Genomic DNA, 23,303 nt, shown 5'->3' with positions numbered 1-23,303 from the left:
TATAGGAGACGAACAAGGATAAATCTGATGTATGGAAATTTCTTAGAATATTTTAGCGATTAAAGAACTTGAGACAATTTTCTTTCCTTCTCGAGTTCAAAATTGAATATCGTGAACTACATTTTCAGGTAACAGATCGATTAACAAATTTCACTGAATTGGTTTAAGTCTTCTTGTTTCTACGTAGGTGAAAATCCTAGCGCGATCCGTACCTCGTCTGGCTGTATCTTGTGATCATGTAATTTTTGCTGTGCCGCAACGCGCAACAGCCTCGTAACAGGATGTGGGAGACGCCAGCTCAATTTCATGTTTTATTACATATTATTCCTACGTAATACAAGTGCCAATTAATATTAATGTTCTATGAATAAACGACGAAATTTTGGAAGCGCAAGCAACAAACCGCATCGGATACGTGCTGAACAAAAGACGAAAAAACAGCTCGCTTATTATGCCCGTGCCAAGATGGTAAACAATTGAGCACTACTTCGTGTGAACTCTTCTTTAGCATTATGTTTTGTTATCACGAAATACACTGAATTACCTTTCTTTTCCTTAATATATCATTACTGCTTATGGTTGTTTTACTTACATAGCGAAATCGTACCATAAAACATCAACAGGAATATATTTGTGGCAAAATCAAGAAGCATTTAAAGAATTATTGAATCGTGTAACTGTTTCAAACTTTTTAACTTAATAAAAATTATGATTACAATAATTAAGACTTTATGTAAAAAAAACTTTCACCTACAAACCCAAACTACTAATAAAAAAGTGTATAACAATTTTATTGAGTTCTGACTAATAGGGTCGGTTTGTAAAACGAGGTCTAGACCACCGCCATGGTCTTAAGGGGTTAGGTGCAGCATACAGCAGTAAATTTTTTTGAAATATTCAACATTTTTTTCCTCCATTACTGTATCTTGTACAATAATGAAAATTGGTATGTGTAAAACACTGTCCTTCTGCTATATGAAAAAAATATTATTATTTTTTTTTTTCAAAATTCAAAGTTCGCTGTACACTGATGAAGCGTTTCCCTCATAACTCGGAAACTTGTTAACTTTTTCATGTTCTCTCTCTTTTATTTTATGACTGAAACTTATGTTTACAATATCATGCTCTTTCAACTACATTCCTTAATAAACAATTTTTTTTCTGTTAGATATTTGACCATTTTTTTTTAAATGAATTTATTTTTATCAGACAATCTATCAAAGGTAGAGAAGTGATTTTGTATCATATTGTAGATATGCCATGCATAAATACACACAAAAAATTTCATCACAGAATGTTGGATACTTTTTTAGTTATGAGGGAAACACTTCATCACTGCACAGTGAAATTTTAATTTTGAAAAAAAAAATGTAAATAATTTTTTTAAATTGTAAAAATGTGTTTATTATATGGCAGAAGGACAGTGTTTTACACACATTAATTTTCATTATTGTAGAAGATAGAGTAATGGAGGAAAAAAATGTTGAATATTTCCAAAATTTTACTCCTTTAAGCAGTAATTAGTTCCTTAAACCGTGTTTAGACTTATAAAACGAGATCTTTTCCATTTTTCTGAGCCATGGCTCGAAACCATGGTCTGAAGCAGAGACCACGGCTGGGGTAAGTTTAAAACCACGGCTTCATGTATATAGATGGAGGCAGTAGATCAGCTGGATGATTATCAAAGGAAAATTTGTCTCTACGAGCATTAAATCCCCTGATTGGAGTGATGAGAGACAAGAATAATCCTTTGTAACTATATAACGACAATAATTTTAGGCGAATATTTAGATTTTGGAAGGAAAGGTAATTAAGATATAATATGTTGTAAGTTATTAATTATAACGTTAGGCCTATGCCTATAAGACGATATAACTTAATTCTTAGTCTTTACAGTAGTTCTGGACATTTTATTTAATACTCGAAAATGATGTGAGCCTACAAGAATATGAAGTAAACGTGGTTTTGTCTTCTTATTTTAGGTTTTATGCTACTGGGGCTTTCCACGTAGTATTATGACGTAATATTGATATTATAATATTATAATATTGTCTTATGAATTTGCTTAAAATTTAATTTCAATTATTTAAAAAAGATACCATTTCTTTAGAAATAATAATAGGGCCTAATGTGAACTATTTTTACCTGCCTGTCATGTGTTTCAAATCATTTATTCCAGCACGTTTAAAACGGTGTCATGCAGTAATGAGTAATAGTAGTAACAGCAGTATCATTAGTTTTAGTCGCAGTAGAATAAGAGCAATGCTCGTGACTTGCTCCAGCAATCAGTGCTTGGATGATGATGCTGTTTCTCTGCACAACATTAATTACAGCATCGCGTGAGAAATCGGATAAGAACTTCACTAATCATATTTAAAACACATTCCACAAAAACAATGTAATTATACAAGAACACAACCTAAAAATAAGTAAAAATGTTACAAGTAAAAACAGAACGATCCAACGCATTCCAACACGTGAAGAATCAAAGAACAAATACGAGCGGGAGAAAGTCTGCGCATCTTGACCATGCCCTATACTTAGCGCGGCAATCTAGCATCTCAATGCTGAATGCCGAATTATCGATTGAATTTGACGCACAGAAAATAATCTACGTGAAAATACACAAAATGCGAATTGAACTTTCCAAGTGCGTAAAAGGCCCTCTTTGTTTCAAGACAGCAATTATTATTATATCCTTCGCTGCAATTCAAACACCTGTGCTAGCAAAAATGGAAACAAAAAGTGATAATATGTATGATTTGAAACACAACATTGAAAAGGAGCATAAAATACTGTTTGACCACACCAAGGTCATTAACAAATCAAGCCACTACTGGGATCGTACAATCAAGGAGGCCATAGAGATTAAGCTGGAGAAAAACAACTTCAACAGAGACGGTGGACTACAGCTCAGTCAGGCATGGACACTGGCCTTGGACCAGCTTAGGCCCTCTTACAACCAAGGTCATGAAGATCACGGACCGAGGACAGCAACCGATTCCAACCGGCGGAACAGGACTCGCCGCCCGCCAAACTTCACACAGGAATCCCGGGAGGGGCGGAGCTTACGAGGAAGGATAATTCCCGGCCCCGGATTGGCCGATCCGCCAATCAATTCCGTATCACCTGAGACAGCCTAAGATCTATATAACCCACGACTTTTCTGTCCAGACATCTCCTCCTCGCCCCGTTCCGTGATCACTTGATCAAATCTCAGTTCCCCTCGCGTATGTGGTACCTAAGAAGTTACGTCCAATTTCGGCTTCCCCTTCAAAATTTTTAGAGCTTCTTCAGTGGAGCAGCGTAACCCGGAGTGAGACTAGTGGCCAACAGGCTTGGAGCTCACATACTTAGTTTTGTACAGCCCCCAACCCCTTGCAAGGACGCGTTTTGCGTACCTTTTAAATTTGTCCTCCCAATTATCTTTCGATTTTTTTTTCGATTTTTTTCGACTGTCCAGACACAACTTCCCTGAAGATGGCTGCAGAGATAGCAGTTGAAAGCTTGGAACATTCCAAAATTTTAACTCGGCTGATATCCCGCGAAAACATATTAGCGAAAAAGTGATAATTTCATATAAACAGTAGGCTACAGTTTGTAAACTCCATGGACCGCCACTCTGTATGTCAGAAAGCTTGTCTTCTACGGTGGCTGAGTGATCAGACTCGATTGCTGGTAAAATTCATGTTCTGGGATTAATAAGTTAATTAAGTAGTAAAATATCGTTGCAATCGAAAAGTATTGGGAATAAATTTGAATAAGGGACAAAAAAAAGTTTCCTTCCCCAGGCAGGATTCGAACCACGAAAGTCTTAGTTACCAGTCTATCGTGCTCTGGAGTGAACAAGGCTCTGAAATCAGCTACAAGAGTCCGTCCGGTTTTTATGCCACTACTGTACAAGATAGAGTAATGGAGGAAAAAAATGCGAATAAAAACAGTGCTGCAGAAACAAGTTCAGTGAACAATATCAAAACAGTGCAGAATGTGAACTAAGCGAACAATTCCAAGCCTGCAAACATCTCTTACGCGGAATAGCTCACCGCGTGAGACAAACAGAGTTCTGTCTCTAAAGGAGGAGGCCTTTGCCCTCAACGGGACATTTTTAGGCTAATCATTTCTCATTAAAAATTAAACAATTGAAAAGTTGGATTTACAAATTCAGTAGTTATAAACTTCCTAGAATTACTTTCATTTCATTTCATTCCATTCACTCTGTTTCTTTGTTCATTTATTCGTTTATTCGTATGTTTGTTTGTTTGTTCATTCATTCATTCATTCATTCATCCATTCATTTGTTTGTGTGTTATACATGGCTTGTGTTTTTGAGAGGGATTTGAGATTTTGATTCATGTTTATGATATTGGTAATTGAGGCGATAACGAATCCTGGAATATAAATTTCCGATCCGACATTTGCCTTTGTGACTGAGGAAAACTAGGAAATATCCCAGTCATGTTAGCTGGCCACGGGCTTTGAATCTGGGACTTCCCGAATGCAAGACTCAAACGTTACCATCTGAGCCAGCTCGATCGGTATTATTATTATTATTATTATTATTATTATTATTATTATTATTATTATTATTATTATTACTATTATGTGAATCTCTACTCTGTAATTGAAGTTTTGATTGGAAGAAATAAAGAATGATCACGCTGTGAGTGTGTAAGCTTGAGTATTTGGGATGCCGACGTTAACAGTTTGAGTGGGACTAAATGCACATAATAATCCACATGTGCTCTTGTGCAAAGAATATGAGTTGGTGACCATTAGTTTAAGACCGTTGGTCTAAGACAAGAATGTATGTATGTATGTATGTATCTATGTATGTATGTATGTATCTATGTATGTATGTATGTATTCACACTGCAATGGGTATATACCCGGTGGCAGTGGTAACTAATTACACTCAATAATGACAATAATAAACTAATTAAAATACAGTTAATAATAATACCAATAATTAATACTAACAATAATTTATAATAACAATAATAATAATCATAATAATAATAATAATAATAATAATAATAACAGGGAATATCCTAAATTAAATGAAGCACGATCACTTAAAATAACATTTAAAATAAATCTAATTTGTATCTTAAACCTAAGTTCGAACTAAAACCCACGAGTATGATATGTTCATATCTGCACAAGTACTTTTCAGCACTACACTCGTTTCGCTGTCAACTCACTCATTGCACTGGAACTATGACACATTTCACTGATTCTATCCTGATTTCACTAACACTTCAAAAACATTTCACTGTTCAAATACTTTGCACTGCCACTATAAACTATAAAGCTTCACTGACAGGAACACGTTTCACTTACACAACACACTTCACTGACACAACATAATTCTTCACTGATACAACACTTCAATAAAATATCATTTACACCCTTTACATACTGTGTATAATTACCGTCTATTAGTAAAGTCCTTAAGCCTATTTTTAAATACGTTTTTGGTTGTTGGTAAAGCCTTTAATAAGTCTGCACGTAAAGCATTCCAGTCCCTGATAGTACGATTGAGAAAAAACTTTCCAGTGTCCGTCCTCTGTCTTCTTTCCCTCAATTTATATGAGTGGTCGTTCCTTGAAGAGTAATTTGGCGGCTGTAACCTATTTTTTATTTCTCTCCAGGCAGGCTCACCTCTGTATGTTTTGAACAGTGCGCATAATCGAATTCGCGTTCTCCTGTCCTTGAGTGTGTCCCATTTTAATGGCGAATTTTTCCGACAACACTTGAGAGCCCGTTTTTTTAATCTTTTCCAGTGTCTTAATATGTTCTAATCTGTAAGGATCCCAACATGCAGCACCATATTCAATTACTGGACGTACTAGTGATTTATATGCAATCTCTTTGGATTTATCAGAGCGTTTTCTTAGTACCCTCATCACAAGTGTAACCCTCTCCATGCTTTTCCCGCTGTGTCCGTAACGTGTTCCCCCCAGCCGAGATCGCTGCTAAATGTTATTCCGAGGTATTTACAATCTTCCTGTTCGCTCAAGCGTGTCGTGTCCCTACAGCTGCCGTCCAATATCTATAGGAAATTGTCAATAACAGCAGAAGTTATGATAGCTTTCATTTTATTCTTAGAGGAGTGCTGTGTTGTCGGTAGCAAAAATCTTTGCTTATAGATTTCAAGAAGCGGAAGTAACGGAAGTAAAAGTGCTGTTAGGTCAGAGGAACATCTTCTCGAGGATCCTCCAAGTCCTCTGCAGCATATCGCACATAAGAGCTTCTCATTATGTTTCACTAGTCATCGTACACACTTGTGCGTCTCTCATGTCTTAGGGCCTACACATATCGCTAATATCTCAACCTCACTTTCTAACTCACGTGCCTAATCGTAGCTCCGTCAGCTGAGGACTTCTCACAAAAGTGACTGGGTGTTCGACTACTGACAATTCTTATGCCAGAATTTTTTAGAACAAAAGATTTTTGAGAAGATCCCAAATACATTAATTTCACTCATCAATGTCATTCAACCATTACTCCACTACTTTCACATCATTAAATCATTGTTTTTAGTTTTTCTGGGGAAAGATAAATGCGATAGCTTCCCGCTGCTTTCCGCACACCACTCTCTCTTCTCCATCTTAAAAGATCTTAAAAGATGAGGAGAGTGAATTTGACTAATCAGACTCTCCGGACTTCACCGAAATTCACCGCAAGGGTTAAATATCAGTTCTATCAGAGTTAGATAGAAGGAGAGTTGAAAGGTGACCAATTTGGCTTCAAGAAGGGAAAAGATGTGAGAGATGCAATTGGATTGCTGCGAACGATCGGCGAAAGATATCTAGAAAATAATAAAGAAGTATATGTAGTGTTTTTGAACCTGGAAAAGGCTTATGAGAGAGTGAACTGAAAAGACAGAAAGCTGTTCAGTAATCTTTATATGAAATGAGTCAAAGTCAAAATAGGAGAAGAAATGTCAGAGGGAAGCGGAATAAAGTGAGTAGTAAGACAACGATAGTCTTTATCAATTATCCTGTTCCTGTTACAGAACATGGGAGGGGTGATAGTAGGAGGTAGATGAACAAAGTGCATAAGAGTTGCTGATAATATGGCGTTATTAGCAGAAAAGGAGATAACACTAAGGGATATGCTACTGGAACTAAATGACAACAGTGAGTAGTATGATGTGAAAATAATAGCAAACAAGAAGACCATGTCTATCGGAAGAAAAATAAAGAAGGTAAACGTATTAATTCGAAATTAGGCAGTAAAATGGACAGCTTCAAATACTTGGGGTGTACTATAAGCAGTAACATGAGCTGCTGCCAGGAAGTCAAAAGGAGAATAGCAATGGCAAAGGAAGCTTTTAATAGAAAAAGGAGTATTTTCTGCGGACCTCTAGAAAAATAACTAAGGAAGAGACTAATGAAGTGCTTTGTGTGGAGTGTACATTGTATGGATCCAGAAACATGGAAATTACGACGAAGTGAAGAGAAGCGGCTAGAATCATTTTAAATGTGGATATGGAGGAGAAGAGCTTGTGAAGTGAACAGACAGGATAAGGAATGAAGTTGTGCTAAAATAGAGGGTGAAGAAAGAATAATGCTGAAACTGATCAAGAAAAGAAAAAGAAATTTTCTGAGTCACTAGTTAAGAAGAAACTGTCTTATGAAGGATGCACTGGAAAGAACGGTGAACGTGTGAAAAGTTCCGGGCAGAAAAAGATAGAGGTGGTAGACGACATTAAAATTTATGGATCTTATTCGAAGACTAAGAAGTGGGAAAATAGGGAAGCGTCTTTTGTGTAGTGTTGTCGAAATCAGAGGCTGAACGGAAGAGTGCGTGGCGTGGAAGAAAACGTGCAAATGAACCGCCGAAAACTAAGAGCGTATTCCGAATCTCAGCGCTGAGCAATCTGATGGCATCACAGTGTTCCGAATTTCACCGATGGCGTCACTGATGCTCCACAGGTGTCGCACCGGTGCCATCAGCTTGCAGAGGAGGTGGCAGTCTCCATCAGCCGCCATCAGTGAATCTGATTGGTTCTTGTATAGAGTGGTAATTAGCAGACGAATGACATCGTGCACTTGTGTCATGGCGGTGTGTTCTGCTTTAGTTCTGCTGTATTGTTTGTAATGAGCACAACGTAAAAACAATATGTTAATGACTTATGAGCGAACATGTCAACGGACCAGTTATTACTACCGGTTCAAGAAATAAATTGTTTATGCTCTCTTTTCTTTGAAGGAGATGGCAGTACGGAAATTTCGCAAAATTTTGCTAGCGTACCACAGACAACAACTTATACAGCTACCATGACAGCCATCGATCCTTCCAGTAGTTTTGTTCCTATTTCGCTGCAGCGTGACGTCATTGTTGACCACCGGTCCAGTGAGATTCGGAATACGCTGTAAGTCAAGAACCAAAAAAGGGTAAACTGGAGCGACTGCAAGATTTCGGGACAAGTAAACAGGCATACATTTAGGTGCATGCAATGAACTCCAAGGAATTGAGCGCAATTGAAGAAATATGAACTGAGTAGATTGAACAAAACCTGTTGTTGTATGCCAAAGATTTAGTAATGTGAAACGAAAAGTATATTTTGAAATTTATAGAGTATTTATTTTATCTGGGGACATAAAAATTAACAACATATTATGAGAGAATAGGGCTTCAATGGAGAAAAGAATAAATAAAATTAGAAGATATATTTGGTTTTTATAGCCTGTATATATTTTACGACGACGTAACAACTTTGTAAATGTCAAGAGTCAACTCCGGCTGACCTCACTTCAGGTCGAGAGAAAGTATACTGTAGATATGGGCTTACATGGAAACCTTTCAAAATCGCCAGGTGGAAATTCACTTTGAAGAATCGCACGTAGGGAGGCAATGTAAAGAAAATTTAAGATAAAAAAATTAGCTATTCCTATGTACAGTGCGGCAACGAAAATTAGATCCCATAAATAACATAAAACCTACATTTTACTTTTGTCTTTCTTGAGGTTGTTGATTCATACGGCTGCTCGTGGTTCTTGACTTATGAAGCAGACCAGCTACCGCGAATTTGCACTCCTAGGACAGCCTACAGTCTTTCCCCTCAATTAACCCTTTTACCACTCTCTCAAACTCATCCCGTTATGTGTATTCTTTCCATGACTTTTCGTGCGCTTTTGTTTAAAGCGCTTCAGTAAAGCGCTTCATACCTTTGCTCCAGCAAAATGAAGGTCGAAAAAAACGCAATTAGGTCAGCTGACTGCAAAATGGTGGACATTTAATATTGGCTTCTATTACTGCAGTAATAAATTTAGCCCTAAAAGAACCGAACATGTTAAATAGTTTCGACTTCCATGATAATGACATGGAATTATTATTACTAGACGATTTTACTTGAAGCAAGTAAAGCGATCGGTTTGGAAGTAAATCCCGAAAAGACAAAGTATATGATTATGTCTCGTGACCAGAATATTGTACGAAATGGAACTACAAAAATTGGAGACTTATCCTTCGAAGAGGTGGAAAAATTCAAATATCTTGGAGCAACAGTAACAAATATAAATGACACTCAGGAGGAAATTAAACGCAGAATAAATATGGGAAATGCGTGTTATTATTCGGTTGAGAAGCTCTTATCATCCAGTCTGCTGTCCAAAAATCTGAAAGTTAGAATTTATAAAACAGTTATATTACCGGTTCTTCTGCATGGTTGTGAAACTTGGACTCTCACTCTGAGAGAGGAACATAGGTTAAGAGTGTTTGAGAATAAGGTACTTAGGAAAATATTTGGGGCTAAGCGGGATGAAGTTACAGGAGAATGGAGAAAGTTACACAACGCAGAACTGCACGCGTTGTATTCTTCACCTGACATAATTAGGAACATTAAATCCAGACGTTTGAGATGGGCAGGGCATGTAGCACGTATGGGCGAATCCAGAAATGCATATAGAGTGTTAGTTGCGAGACCGGAGGGAAAAAGACCTTTGGGGAGGCCGAGACGTAGATGGGAGGATAATATTAAAATGGATTTGAGGGAGCTGGGATATGATGATAGAGACTGGATTAATCTTGCACAGGATAGGGACCGATGGCGGGCTTATGTGAGGGCGGCAATGAACCTTCGGGTTCCTTAAAAGCCATTTGTAAGTAAGGCGATTTTAACAATAATAAACGTTGCAAAAAACCAAAACACGCATTCCGCCATGATGGATCGTGGAGCAAACTCGTAAAGCGAAGTTTTGATTCGCTGCATGGTTGCTGCAGCCACGGTGAAGCAAATGTAATAAAAGAACGGTCTTGCTGCAGCACTTTACGTCTTGCTTTAAAAAAAAACTGCTTTGAAGCAGTGCATCGATGGCTATAAAGTGGCACCTCGTATCTACAAAAATGGTAATTTAGTTTAACTACATTATTATTTTCATAAAACTGGACTGCTAACTAATATTTTGTCCTCGACTAGAAGATCTTCCGAAGCACAAACATATATCAAAAGTTTGTCTATTTTTAATTTAATTTTAATTTTAATTTTTGAAACATTTTTTTATCCACCTGAAAATTTACGGTAGAGACACTATGTATCACTTCTTAGCTATCGGTATGTTACATGACATTAAGGCACTGTACTAAGATTCGCTACGTACCCAGGTTTCGAGCAGGCATCCCCCTCGTCCCTAGGCCAGCTCCATCCGTGTGAAAAATCACAACTGCGATCCTGTTCGCCACAAGCGTCACTAGGTATTTTTCAATGAAAAATCCCAGGCTTGACCGGGACTCGAATCTGGACCGACTACGTGACAGGCTGCAGGTATGGCCAATGTAATGTAATTCTACACGAATCTGCACAGACGTCAAAATTTGTCTATTATAAGGGACGAAAGGAACTAGTTTGTTTAATTCTACACGAATCTGAACAGACGTCAAAATTTGTCTATTATAAGGGACGGAAGGAAATAGTTTGTTTAATTCTACACGAATCTGCACAGACGTCAAAATTTTACACGAATCTGCACAGACGTCAAAATTTGTCTATTATAAGGGACGAAAGGAACTAGTTTGTTTAATTCTACACGAATCTGCACAAACGTCAAAATTTGTCTATTATAAGGGACGAAAGGAACTAGTTTGTTTAATTCTACACGAATCTGCACAGACGTCAGAATTTGTCTATTATAAGGGACGAAAGGAACTAGTTTGTTTAATTCTACACGAATCTGCACAGACGTCAAAATTTGTCTATTATAAGGGACGAAAGGAACTAGTTTGTTTAATTCTACACGAATCTGCACAGACGTCAAAATTTGTCTATTATAAGGGACGAAAGGAACTAGTTTGTTTAATTCTACACGAATCTGCACAGACGTCAAAATTTGTCTATTATAAGGGACGAAAGGAACTAGTTTGTTTAATTCTACACGAATCTGCACAGACGTCAAAATTTGTCTATTATAAGGGACGAAAGGAACTAGTTTGTTTAATTCTACACGAATCTGCACAGCGTCAAAATTTGTCTATTATAAGGGACGAAAGGAACTAGTTTGTTTAATTCTACACGAATCTGCACAGACGTCAAAATTTGTCTATTATAAGGGACGGAAGGAACTAGTTTGTTTAATTCTACACGAATCTGCACAGACGTCAAAATTTGTCTATTATAAGGGACGAAAGGAACTAGTTTGTTAGAAAATTCAAAGAACAAAAACCCGTAAAAGATCTAACAAGGTAGTGAGCAAGCCACAGCTACCGCAATTCCAAATAATATTACGGAAAAAAAAAAACCATGGAATGGGATAATATTGGGAACCTATCCTTGCACTCAGACTTACAATACATTAGTCCACATAATGATTGTCCAAGTTCGACAGGTGGCCTGGTGACATTTGTGAATCCGATAATGACAGGCGGAATGTCCTGCCTCAATCCTCACAGAGCCAGGTCCCATCCTCAGACTAATAACTAATAAGCCCCAGATGTCTGAAACCCCAAACATCGGAAATCCGCATTACTTCAAGGCTATATCCCAGACTACTTACGAACTATTACTTACTTACAAATGGCTTTTAAGGAACCCAGAGATTCATTGCCGCCCTCACATAAGCCCGCCATCCGTTCCTAACATGAGCAAGATTAATCCAGTCCCTACCATCATATCCCACCTCCCTCAAGTCCATTTTAATATTAACCTCCCATCTACGTCTTAGCCTCTCCAAAGATCGTTTTCCCTCAGGTCTTCAACTAACACTCTATATGCATTCCTAGAATCACCCATACGTGCTACATGCTCTGCTCATTTCAAAGGTCTGTATAGAATCATGTTTCTAATTACGTTAGATGGAAAAAACAATGCGTGCAGTTCTGCGTTGTGTCTTTCTCCATTCTCCTGTAACTTCATCCCTCTTAGCTTCAAATATTTTTCACAAACACCCTTAACCTCTGTTCCTCCCTCAAAGTGAGAATCCAAGTTTCACAACCATACAGAACAACCGGTAATATAACTGTTTTATAAATTCTAACTTTCAGCTCTTTTTAGAGCAGATTGGATGATAAAAGCTTCTCAACCGAATAATAACAGACATTTTCCATATTTATTCAGCGTTTAATTTCCTCTCGAGTGTCATTTATATTTGTTATAGTTGTTCCAAGGTACTTTAATTTTTCCCACCTCTTCCAAGAATAAATTTTCAATTTTTATATTTCCATTTCGTACTATGTTCTGGTCACGAGACATAATCATATACTGTGTCTTTTCAGGATTTACTTCCAAATTTATCTTCTTACTTGCTTCAAGAAAAATTCCCGTGTTTTCCCTAATAGTCTGTGATTTTCCCCTAACATATTCACGTCACCTGCATAAACAAGCAGCTGATATAACCTGTTCAATTCTAAATCCTTTGTTTTCCTGGACTTTCCTAATGGCATATTCTAGAGCAAAGTTAAAAAGTTAAGGTAATACATCTCCTTGCTTTAGCCCGCAGTGAATTGGAAAAGCGTCAGACAAAAACCGGTCTATACGGACTTTGCTGGACGTTTCACTGAATTGATCAACTATTGCAGATGATAAATGAAATTAGGGGAAGATGGAGACAGTTAGTGGTATGATAGGAGACGGAAGTACCCCGAAAGAGCTCTCTGTAACGTCTGCTTCGTCTATCAGAAATCCCAATACGACCTGTTCGGGAATCGAATCCGGGCCGCCTGGATGACAGACCAGCGCGCTAACACTTGAGCAACAGAAACTGAAACATACACAATTGTAGGTTATATTGACCCTGCGTCACTTTTACCGCTAAGGTTTCGTCGTCAGTTGTCAATGTACTGTAACACCGTAATGATATAGTTTCTAACAGAAGCGTTCCATCAAGTGAGTTAATTGTTAGTACGAACTGGAACATTACGTTGCCGGCAGGCCGGGCGCCTTGAACTGATATAACGACAATCTGTGGGAACGGAGAAAGTGCCGTGAGTTATGCTTGAAGATGGATCGTATCAGCTGCGTCTCCCTAATTGTATTACTCACTTTCTCTCGCATGTGCTCATACAACCCCCTCACGATGTCGTAATAGTCGGTGTGCCCTTCAGAACGGCTTTCACGGGGCGAAGCGTCCCGTTACTCTCTTCGGCCACGCAAGATGCTGTAATTGTCTCTGCTGGTTTCGAAGAAAGACAGTGAGGTTATTCTTACGTAAGGTTTTAAACGTTTTTCAATAACTTCCGTTCCGGAGATCTATTAAGAAAGAAAAAATAAAATAAAGGGATATGTAATGTGTTCGAAGATACAACAAGTTCATGTGCCTTGGAAAGTACCCTCTTGTAAGTTGGAACACATGGAATATAGGTGGGAATATAGCTGTAAAAACTGACAATCATCTATACTAATAATAAATCTGTAGCCAAAATTTTTCTGGTAATTTTCAATTTTCCAAAAATAATTGGTGTTAACATGTATAATTAACCATCCTGAACCCGAAAATCAATTTTTTTTTTTATTTTTGTTTGTATGTCTGTCTGTCTGCATGTTTGTTACCTTTTCACGCGATAATGGATGAACGGCTTTCGATGAAAATTGGAATATAAATTAAGTTCGTTGTAACTTAGATTTTAGGCTATATGGCATTCAAAATACGTTATTTAAAAGGGGGGTTATACGGGGGCCTGAATTAAATAAATCGAAATATCTCGCTTATTATTGATTTTTGTGAAAAATGTTACATAGCAAAAGTTTCTTTCAAAATGCTTTTTGATAAGTTTTATTCTCTAAAAAATTTTGATAGGACTGATATTTAATGAGATAAATTTGTTTTAAAATTAAAATAACTGCCATGTAAGGCGGTGTATTGAAATAAAAAACAAATGACTTCGTCTATAAGGGGCTTTGGACACAACAATCGAAAGCTATGGAACATAGTCTACAGACAATGTTTCTGTGTTTGTGTGAAGTAATATCGGAAGCTAAATTAACCGATTTGTATAATTAATTATTATTTCATCATTGGAAAGTGTAGTTTCTCTAGATGGACATAATGCTATAATGTTATTACAGTAACTTCTGAGTGAATTGAGGACAGGTAAGATTAAAATAGCTTCTTATGCACAGAAAACTTAATAGGTTATTCTGTATATTCATTTCCTGTATTTCTTAAAATAATGTTTATGAACATACTCATTTTTACCTCAGAGAATTAACGAACAACGAGAGTGTATTGATTTAGTATGCAGTAATAGTACGTTAGCTTAGCAATCCATTATTTTATAATTCAAATTTTAACTATGCTCAATTGAATCTGTTAAAATACATGAAATATATATGCAATAAATGCAATGCAAAAAAATTGGGTAATGAGCCAAGCAGATTATGTTGCGCTGTTGTAAAAGTTGTTCCTCCTGAGATTCAAGAGCTCCCACAACAAATTAAAAACTTTCTAATTCGAGTACATCCGTTATCAACACACTTTTTACATAATATAATATAATATATAATATAAACATAATAATAAATCTGTAGCCAAAATTTTTCTGTTAATTTTTGCTTTTCAAAAATAATTGGTAATAACAATTAAGAAACATGTTAAAGGAATTGTCATTGCACCAAATGAGTGGTCTCTGGATCAAAATGATCGCATTTTAATATTTTAAATACAATTTAAATTAAGTAACATATTAAACGATTTATCCTTCTATCAAACACGAATGTTCCCTGGATCAAATGTCCTATTTTAATTATGTAATTACTTTATATTTATTTCTAACGGGTGCAGCGGAGTGCACGGGTACGGCTTGTATTAAAATATATTTATTTTTTTACGATCTACATAAATGACATATCACAATCTATTAAACACTGTAGACATAATCCTATTTGCTGACGACTTCAAATATATCTCTGCACCTATATCGGCACTAAATTACGCAATAAATTAAGTAAACAATGACCTAAAATCAATTATTTCATGGACGAAAAAGTTTGGACTGAAATTGAACTCAGAGAAATCACAGGCAATTACAATGGGACATCAACGACTGTTAAGTAAATTAAACACAGGTGACATCTCCTGTTAAAATGAGGGAAACTATTATCCCTTACAGTGATAGAGTAAAAAAATCTAGGAATTTATATGGACAAAAACTTAAGTTGGAATACTCAAATCACACACATATGTAAAATAATTTTTATGAAAATTCACACACTAAAAAGAATCTGAAATTTCCTTCCGTTGCTGCTCAAGAAGAATTTAGTGCAGTCGCTCTTGATGCCTCATTTTGATTACTGTGACACTCTCTACACTGACCTTAACATGAGACTGACAGACAGACTACAGCGCGTTCATAATGCATGTGTTCGATTTATTTGCAACGTCCGAAGATCTGACCGTACCACACCTTCACTAAATATGCTGTCCTGGGTCCGTCTCAAAGAGCGAAGAACTATTCACTCTCTCACTTTACTCTTCAATATTCTCCAAACCTCTAACTCTAGCTACTTGGCTTCTCGTTTTCAACATTTGTCCTCATATCACGAAATAGATACTCGCTCACAACACCATATCACACTCTCCATTCCTAAACACAGAACATCCTTGTACTCTTCATCTTTCACCGTCTCTGGAGCTCATCTCTGGAACTCTCTACCACAATATGTCAGAGACTGTCGGACATTGTTTAGTTTCAAAAATAAATTAAAATTGCACTTTTTCAATTCAGATTCCTTTCAGTTATAAGCCCTTTTCTCTGCGATAGTTTTGTAAAAATATAGGCTATATATTTCTTTCCTTCCTTTCCCCTTTTTGTTCTCTTTATCAGCCGATGAATTTATTAGCATAATCATTTTATTGTGAATTTTATTTAATGTTCGTATTTCTTTTCTTTTTTTATTATTATTTTATTATATATTCCACTTAGTTATATTCTACTTTACGTTTTCCATATTAACCATTTGTACTAAATGAGTTGCTTTTACTATACTCCAATGTATTCTACTTTCTTTTTTCTATTATGGTATTATTTTCATGTTGTTTAGTGTCGATTTTATGATGCTATTATTTTTTTTGTAATATGTTAGTATTCTGTTCTTTAACTTTTTGTTAAATTTTAACTGCTTGTATACTTTGTGACCTGGTAGAGTGTAAGAGAAGGCCCTATGGCCTTAACTCTGCCAGTATAAATAAAGATTATTGTTATTATTATTATTATTATTATTATTATTATTATTATATTTGCCATCATAAACCAGAGCAGGCTTCTCTGATTGAGATTTAATTTCTTGGTTTTGCGTTAGAAAACGTATCAATGAACGAAATCTTTAGTTTTGGTATTAAAAAAATGTTTCGTCCACAGAACTCACACTTTGCAATAAATCAAACCGAAATTACGACCAGAGCTACTTAGTGATTTTCTCTACGATCTACAGTACGATTATTTAGTCCTGACAGTCGCTGGAGATGTGCGCGTGGGACAGGCGAGTCCATTTAGTTACGCCAAGGGGTGTTTGGGTTATTCACTCGCTTGCCTTTCCAGACTGCTCGCCCTTATCTCTACTCCGGAACTCTCCCCACTCCTCCGATTACTTCCCCTCTTTCGCGTCGCTGAGCTGTCAGGACTAAACAATCAGTCTGTACTCCACTTTGAGTCCTCTAGGTAGCAGTAAAAGTTAAAATATATATATTCAAGGCTATACTATGCTGAAGGTACAAACAAAGTCTACTATATACAGTCACGAAGCTTGAGTTTTGAGGGTGCTAGAAACAATAGACTGTGCCGGCAATATTTTGCATTGCCTGTAATGAGGCGATATTAGCGATCCTAGTGGTGAGCAACTATCTAATGTATGCACATTACGTATTGAGCTTCGTGACTGTATATACTAGACTGTGGTACAACAGTCTCCCCTACTAAATAGTTGGACTAGTGCGAATTACGAATATATTATTCGTGTAGTAAAAGCCCCTTTATTTCGGGTTAAAATAAAATAACGTATGTAAAATAATGTAAATAAATAATTAAAAAGATAAAAAAATAATAAGATATCCCTGGGTTCGAATCTGGGTCCACCTACAACACGACCAGTCTCTTGACCAATACGCTACGGAGAGCTATGAAGTGTAATTAGGTGTTATGAATTGTTTTACGTTTGCTTCCTATAATGTTTAATTTTAAACAAAATGTGTTTTATGCCATATAGAGGAAATATATTCATTTGACGTCACATATTAAATCAAAGATCTTATGTAACTTTTAATTAATATTATTTTATTTAATACTAGCCGTACCCGTGCGCTCCGCTGCACCCGTTAGAAATAAATATAAAGTAATTACATAATTAAAATAGGACATTTGATCCAGAGAACATTCGTGTTTGACAGAAGGATAAATCGTTTAATATGTTACTTAATTTAAATTGTATTTAAATAATTAAAATGCGGTCATTTTGGTCCAGAGAGCACTCACAAGTTACTGTAATAACATTATCGCATTATGTCCATCTAGAGAAACTACACTTTCCAATGGTGAAATAATAATTAATTATACAAATCGGTTAATTTAGCTTTCGATATTACTTCATACAAACACAGAAACATTCTCTGTAGGCTATGTTTCATAGCTTTCGATTGTTGTTGTCCAAGGCCCCTTATAGACGTAGTCATTTATTTTCATTTCATTACACTGCCTTAGATGGCATTGTATTTTAATTTTAAAACTCATTTATCTCATTAAATATCAGTCCTGTCAAAATTTTGCAAGGAATATAACTTATCGGAAATAATTTTTAAATAAACTTTTGTTATGTAATATATTTCACAAAAATCAATAATAAGCGAGATATTTTGATTTATTTAATTCAGACCCCCTTATAATCCCCTTTTAAATAACGTATTTTGAATGTCATATAGCCTAAAATCTAAGTTACGGCGAACTTAATTTATATGGCAATTTTCATATAAATCGGTTCAGCCATTATCGCGTGAAAAGGTAACAAACATCCAGACAGACAGACAAGCAAAAATTTCAAAAAAGCTATTTTCGGTTTCAGGATGGTTAATTATATATATCAGGACCAATTATTTTTGGAAAATCGAAAATTACCAGAAAAATTTCGGCTACAGATTTATTATTAGTATAGATTTCAGTAGCAATATGGCGCATCTACAACGAAAGAAGCGGTGAAAATATATGAAGCGCTTCTGATTCGTGATTGGATGACGTTCAACTTACGTTTCTTTGCGTTTGTGGAAGCTAGAATTCGGCAATGTCCAATCAGCGCCGTCTTGCGTTCGTTCATTTTAACGTTAACCGTTATCAAATACACGGAGCTTGTATTTGACAAACTTCAACGTACTTCACCGCAACGAAACGTAACGCAAACGAACGTCGATCGTAATCCCGGCCTTACTTTGCCAAAGGAGAAGAGCACGCTCGGGTCTGCTTTAAAATTTTTTATATGTATAAGCGGAGTATGAGAAACTAATTCTGCGCTAGTTTAGCCAACATAAGTAGCCTACACAATTAATTGTATAAAAGGCAACGAACTTTTCAAAGTTATGAGTTATATATGACAAAAGACAAATTTAGTTTACGAATCTAGCCTATTTGAAATATTTCAACTGCCTCTACTCTAAAATGATCAGTATGTGACTTACCATTCTGTTGTATCGATTCCTCCCAAAGGTCTATTCAATTTTCTTGAAGTTTACACAGATAATTAACCCACATTATTACGTGCACACAAAGCCATAGCGAACGAATAAAATCTAGGAAAAGTACGCACTACACAATAATATTGGTGGAACTTGGAGTAAAAATTGATCTTCATTTTAGCTCATCAGCGCAAACAGTTAATTACAATTTGAAAATCTTCCCTTCTTTACAACGAACGGAACACAAAGGCCACTAGAGTACCGGTACTCATATTATAACGAGATATCTTCAAATCAACCGTAAGGAAACCATCTTGTCACGATTTCTGTGACAGACTCGGACAGACTAAGTACTACAAAACTAGAAGTTCAGATGGCGTTGATGTCAATGTAGCTTTATACGTATAAATTCACAGGCTGTTTCGAAATCCATTAAACCCAAAATATAAAAAATTGAAATTTTATAGACGTCGTCCATCCTTTAACTGCCACTGATCGCAATACGTTAGTGTTCCCTTCACCTAACCTGTATAGACATTGAGTCATATAATAAATACAAGTGTACTCTTTTACTTGTAAAAATTTCTGTGCTTAGGCTACTTCGTAATAATTGAAGAAGACTCAGGTAATAAAATAACTAGCAGTTCTGCATTTTCTCAATTCAGATCAGTTATTACTTTCTTTTATTCAGTAAACGTTTATTTCGTAAATGTTCAAAATTATTATCATTGCAATCTCCTCCTAATATCTGGTATTAGGCGCCTATTTGAATTATATTAACACAGTTTGTATTACAGACACACAATACGAAATATTAATTTAACATTAGTAGAACCTAAATGTCTCACATCTGCTGGTCTAAAGCATAGCATTAATTTTGGCCCTCGGTTGTACAATGCTTTAGCTAAATTACACCCAGAACTTCTAACATGTAACCCACTAACATATAACAAGAAAATTAGAAACGTGTTAATATCTTCAATTTGATTAAATCAATTTATAGCCTATGTGTATGAATTAATCAACCTATATTATATTTGTATTCTATAATTTAAATATATATATATATATATATATATATATATATATATATATACAGTCCTACTTTTCACGTGCGATATTATTCTTCTCTAGTGTTAATATTATATTATAAAATTTCATTGCCGCTGTAATTTAAATTTTAGTTCCTATTTTATTTTACTTATTTATTTTTATTATTATTTTTTTATTTTCTATATTTCTCTTATATTAATATTGTACTATATAATTTCTGTAACTGTAATTTTAATTCTATTTCCTATTTTATTTTATTTTATATTCTCTTATAGGCTTATTAATATTACATCTGAACTGCGACCGAACACGAGCGCTGCTCATTCGGTCTCAAATGTTGTTAATACTACTGTATCTCCTGTTTTATATTGTTTGTATTATTTTATTTCTATTTCTCTTGTTTGTTTATAATTATATTCTTTATTCTGTATATTTAAATTTAAATAAATAAATAAGTAAATAAATAAAAATAAACCTATGTATATCAGTTTAAATTTGCAACATAGTTTCTACTTTATTAATTCACAATTCATGACATTTTAATAGTTAATTAATAACTCATATATACTTAACTTTTATAGAGCTCAATTTGTCGTAAACTTTGCAACTTGTAACTTTATTCATATAGGCTATATACATATTGATTGCACAACTTTTAACACTATATCACTTCGGAATATGTATTATATGTCTTTCTCGTGTTAAATTCTATCGTAACTGGTTAACCGCTCTCGCGCTTGTGGAATAGGCCTACCCTACCCAGTGGCATAAGAGACTGTCGGAATTTAGTAGCGTTCAAAAGCAAGCTTATTAAGCATATTCTTCCTGCGTAGAGTAGGTTTACTTTTTACTTAATTAATAAAAAAAATTATCTTTTCTTAACTTTTACAATAAACTGTCTAGCTATTATTTAATCAGTTAATCTTTTAGTACTTTGATTTTTATTGTATTTGTAAATTTAATATTAATTGTAATTATAATTGTAATTGTATTCTTAATATTGTAGCTGTAATCCCTTGGTAGAGGGGAAGAGAAGGCCTGATGGCCTTATCTCTACCAGCTTAAATAAATGGGTTCTAAATAAATAGGTTCTAAATAGGTTAACATGTTTCGGCCTGCTATTGGCCATCATCAGAACTGGTCGTTTCTGGTCTTATTCATATGTCGTGTACATTTTGTTCGTTCAGTGAAAGAGAAGATCTTACGGCCTAAATTCTAGTTAAAATGAAATTATTATTATTATTATTATTATTATTATTATTATTATTATTATTATTATGTAAGAAGAAAGTTAAATAGGGAGAGGAGTACGTCAGAATGCCATTTATCACCTATACTGTTCAAAAGTTCAACATCTACTTGCAGAATTTAGTAAAGAACTGTTTTCAAAACATCGGAGAAGTGGTAGTAGGACGAAGAAAAATAAAGTGCATAAGATTTGCTGCTGATATGGTGCTGGTAGCAGAAGAGAATATGATACTAAAGGATATGCTACCGAAGCTAAATGACAGCTGTGAGCAGACTGGGATGAAGACAAATGCAAATAAGACGAATACCTTGGTCATAGGAAGAAGAATAAAGAAAATAAACTTGCGAATTCTAAATGAGGCAGTGGAGCAAATGGACAGCTTCAGATACTTGGGGGTGTACTATAAGCAGTAACATGAGCTGCTGCCAGGAAATCAAAAGGAAGATAGCAATAGAAAAAGGATCATCTTCTGCGGACTTCTGGAAAAAGAACTAAGGAAGAGAGTAGTGAAGTGCTTCGTATGGAGTGTAGTATTGTATGGGTCAGAAACATAGACATTACGACGAAGTGAAGAGAAGCGAATAGAAGCATTTGAAATGTGGATATGGAGAAGAATGGAACGTGTGAAATGGACAGACAGAATAAGAAACGAAGCTGTGCTGAAAAGAGTGGATGAAGAAAGAGTGATGCTGAAACTGATCAAGAAGAGGAAAAGGAATTGGTTGGGTCATTGACTGAGAAGAAACTGCCTACTAGTAAATAATAATAATAATAATAATAATAATAATAATAATAATAATAATAATAATAGTAATAATAATAATAATAATAATAGTAATAAGAATAGGCCTAGCATTATTATTGTTATTGTTATTATTATTATTTAATAATACATCATCACTAAATACAAATAAATGGTTTTGCTGATTCTGACCGCACATCTGCCCACGCCCATAGCGCCAAAGTTACCCAAATGATTTTAGTCACATTTATGAGTAGACCTCGGATATTTTAACTCTAAAAAGCCATTTAGTCACCTAGAGTAGTTTTTAAAATATTGAAATACTCGTTTTAAACATTTTATATGTATATCAGAAGAGGATAGCAATGTTAGAATTAATGTATGGAGAATTAAAGTTTACACAGCTAAATTTATACACATAAACTTAATTATATAAATTTGATGTCACGTTATTAGGTATCTTAGACGAGGACAGCAATCTCTGAATTAAAATGGAAGACTGGGTATTCGTAGAATATTCGTAATTGCGTAGAACGTCATTAATAATATTTCGAATGTCATGCAAATACGGAGTATTTTTTTTTCTCTTGTACGGAGGTTATTTTACGACGCTTTATCAACATCTAGGTTATTTAGCATCTGAATGAGATGAAGGTGATAATGCTGGTGAAATGAGTCCGGGGTCCAACACCGAAAGTTACCCAGCATTTGCTCATATTGGGTTGAGGGAAAACCACGGAAAAAACCTCAATCAGGTAACTTGCCCCAACCGGGAATCGAACCCGGGCCACCTGGTTTTGCGGCCAGACGCGCTAGCCGTTACTCCACAGGTGTGGACCTGAGGCAATATGGAGTATTACTTTTATTTATTCAAACATCTATAATTCTTAATTATTGATGTAAAATTATATTCCTATGAAGGAATTTAAGAATAATCATTACTAAGTTAATCTTGGTTGCTTCCCCTGCTTCGGAAACCACTCTACGTCATTGATAATAATAAAATTGCCGACGTTCAAGTTTGTGCTCGAGCATGGTTCGAAACAATCTTCAGCTGATTGTGTTTTCTACAAGGTTTTCAAAGACTACAAAGCAGATTCAGTTAAGGCTTGTTCACGATAAACCGGGAACGGAAACGACAACGAGAACGAGAACGGAAATAATCTTA

Source organism: Periplaneta americana, chromosome 1, assembly GCF_040183065.1.
Source record: "Periplaneta americana isolate PAMFEO1 chromosome 1, P.americana_PAMFEO1_priV1, whole genome shotgun sequence".
NCBI classification, from domain to species: domain Eukaryota; kingdom Metazoa; phylum Arthropoda; class Insecta; order Blattodea; family Blattidae; genus Periplaneta; species Periplaneta americana.
Note: the sequence above shows the minus strand (reverse complement) of the source record.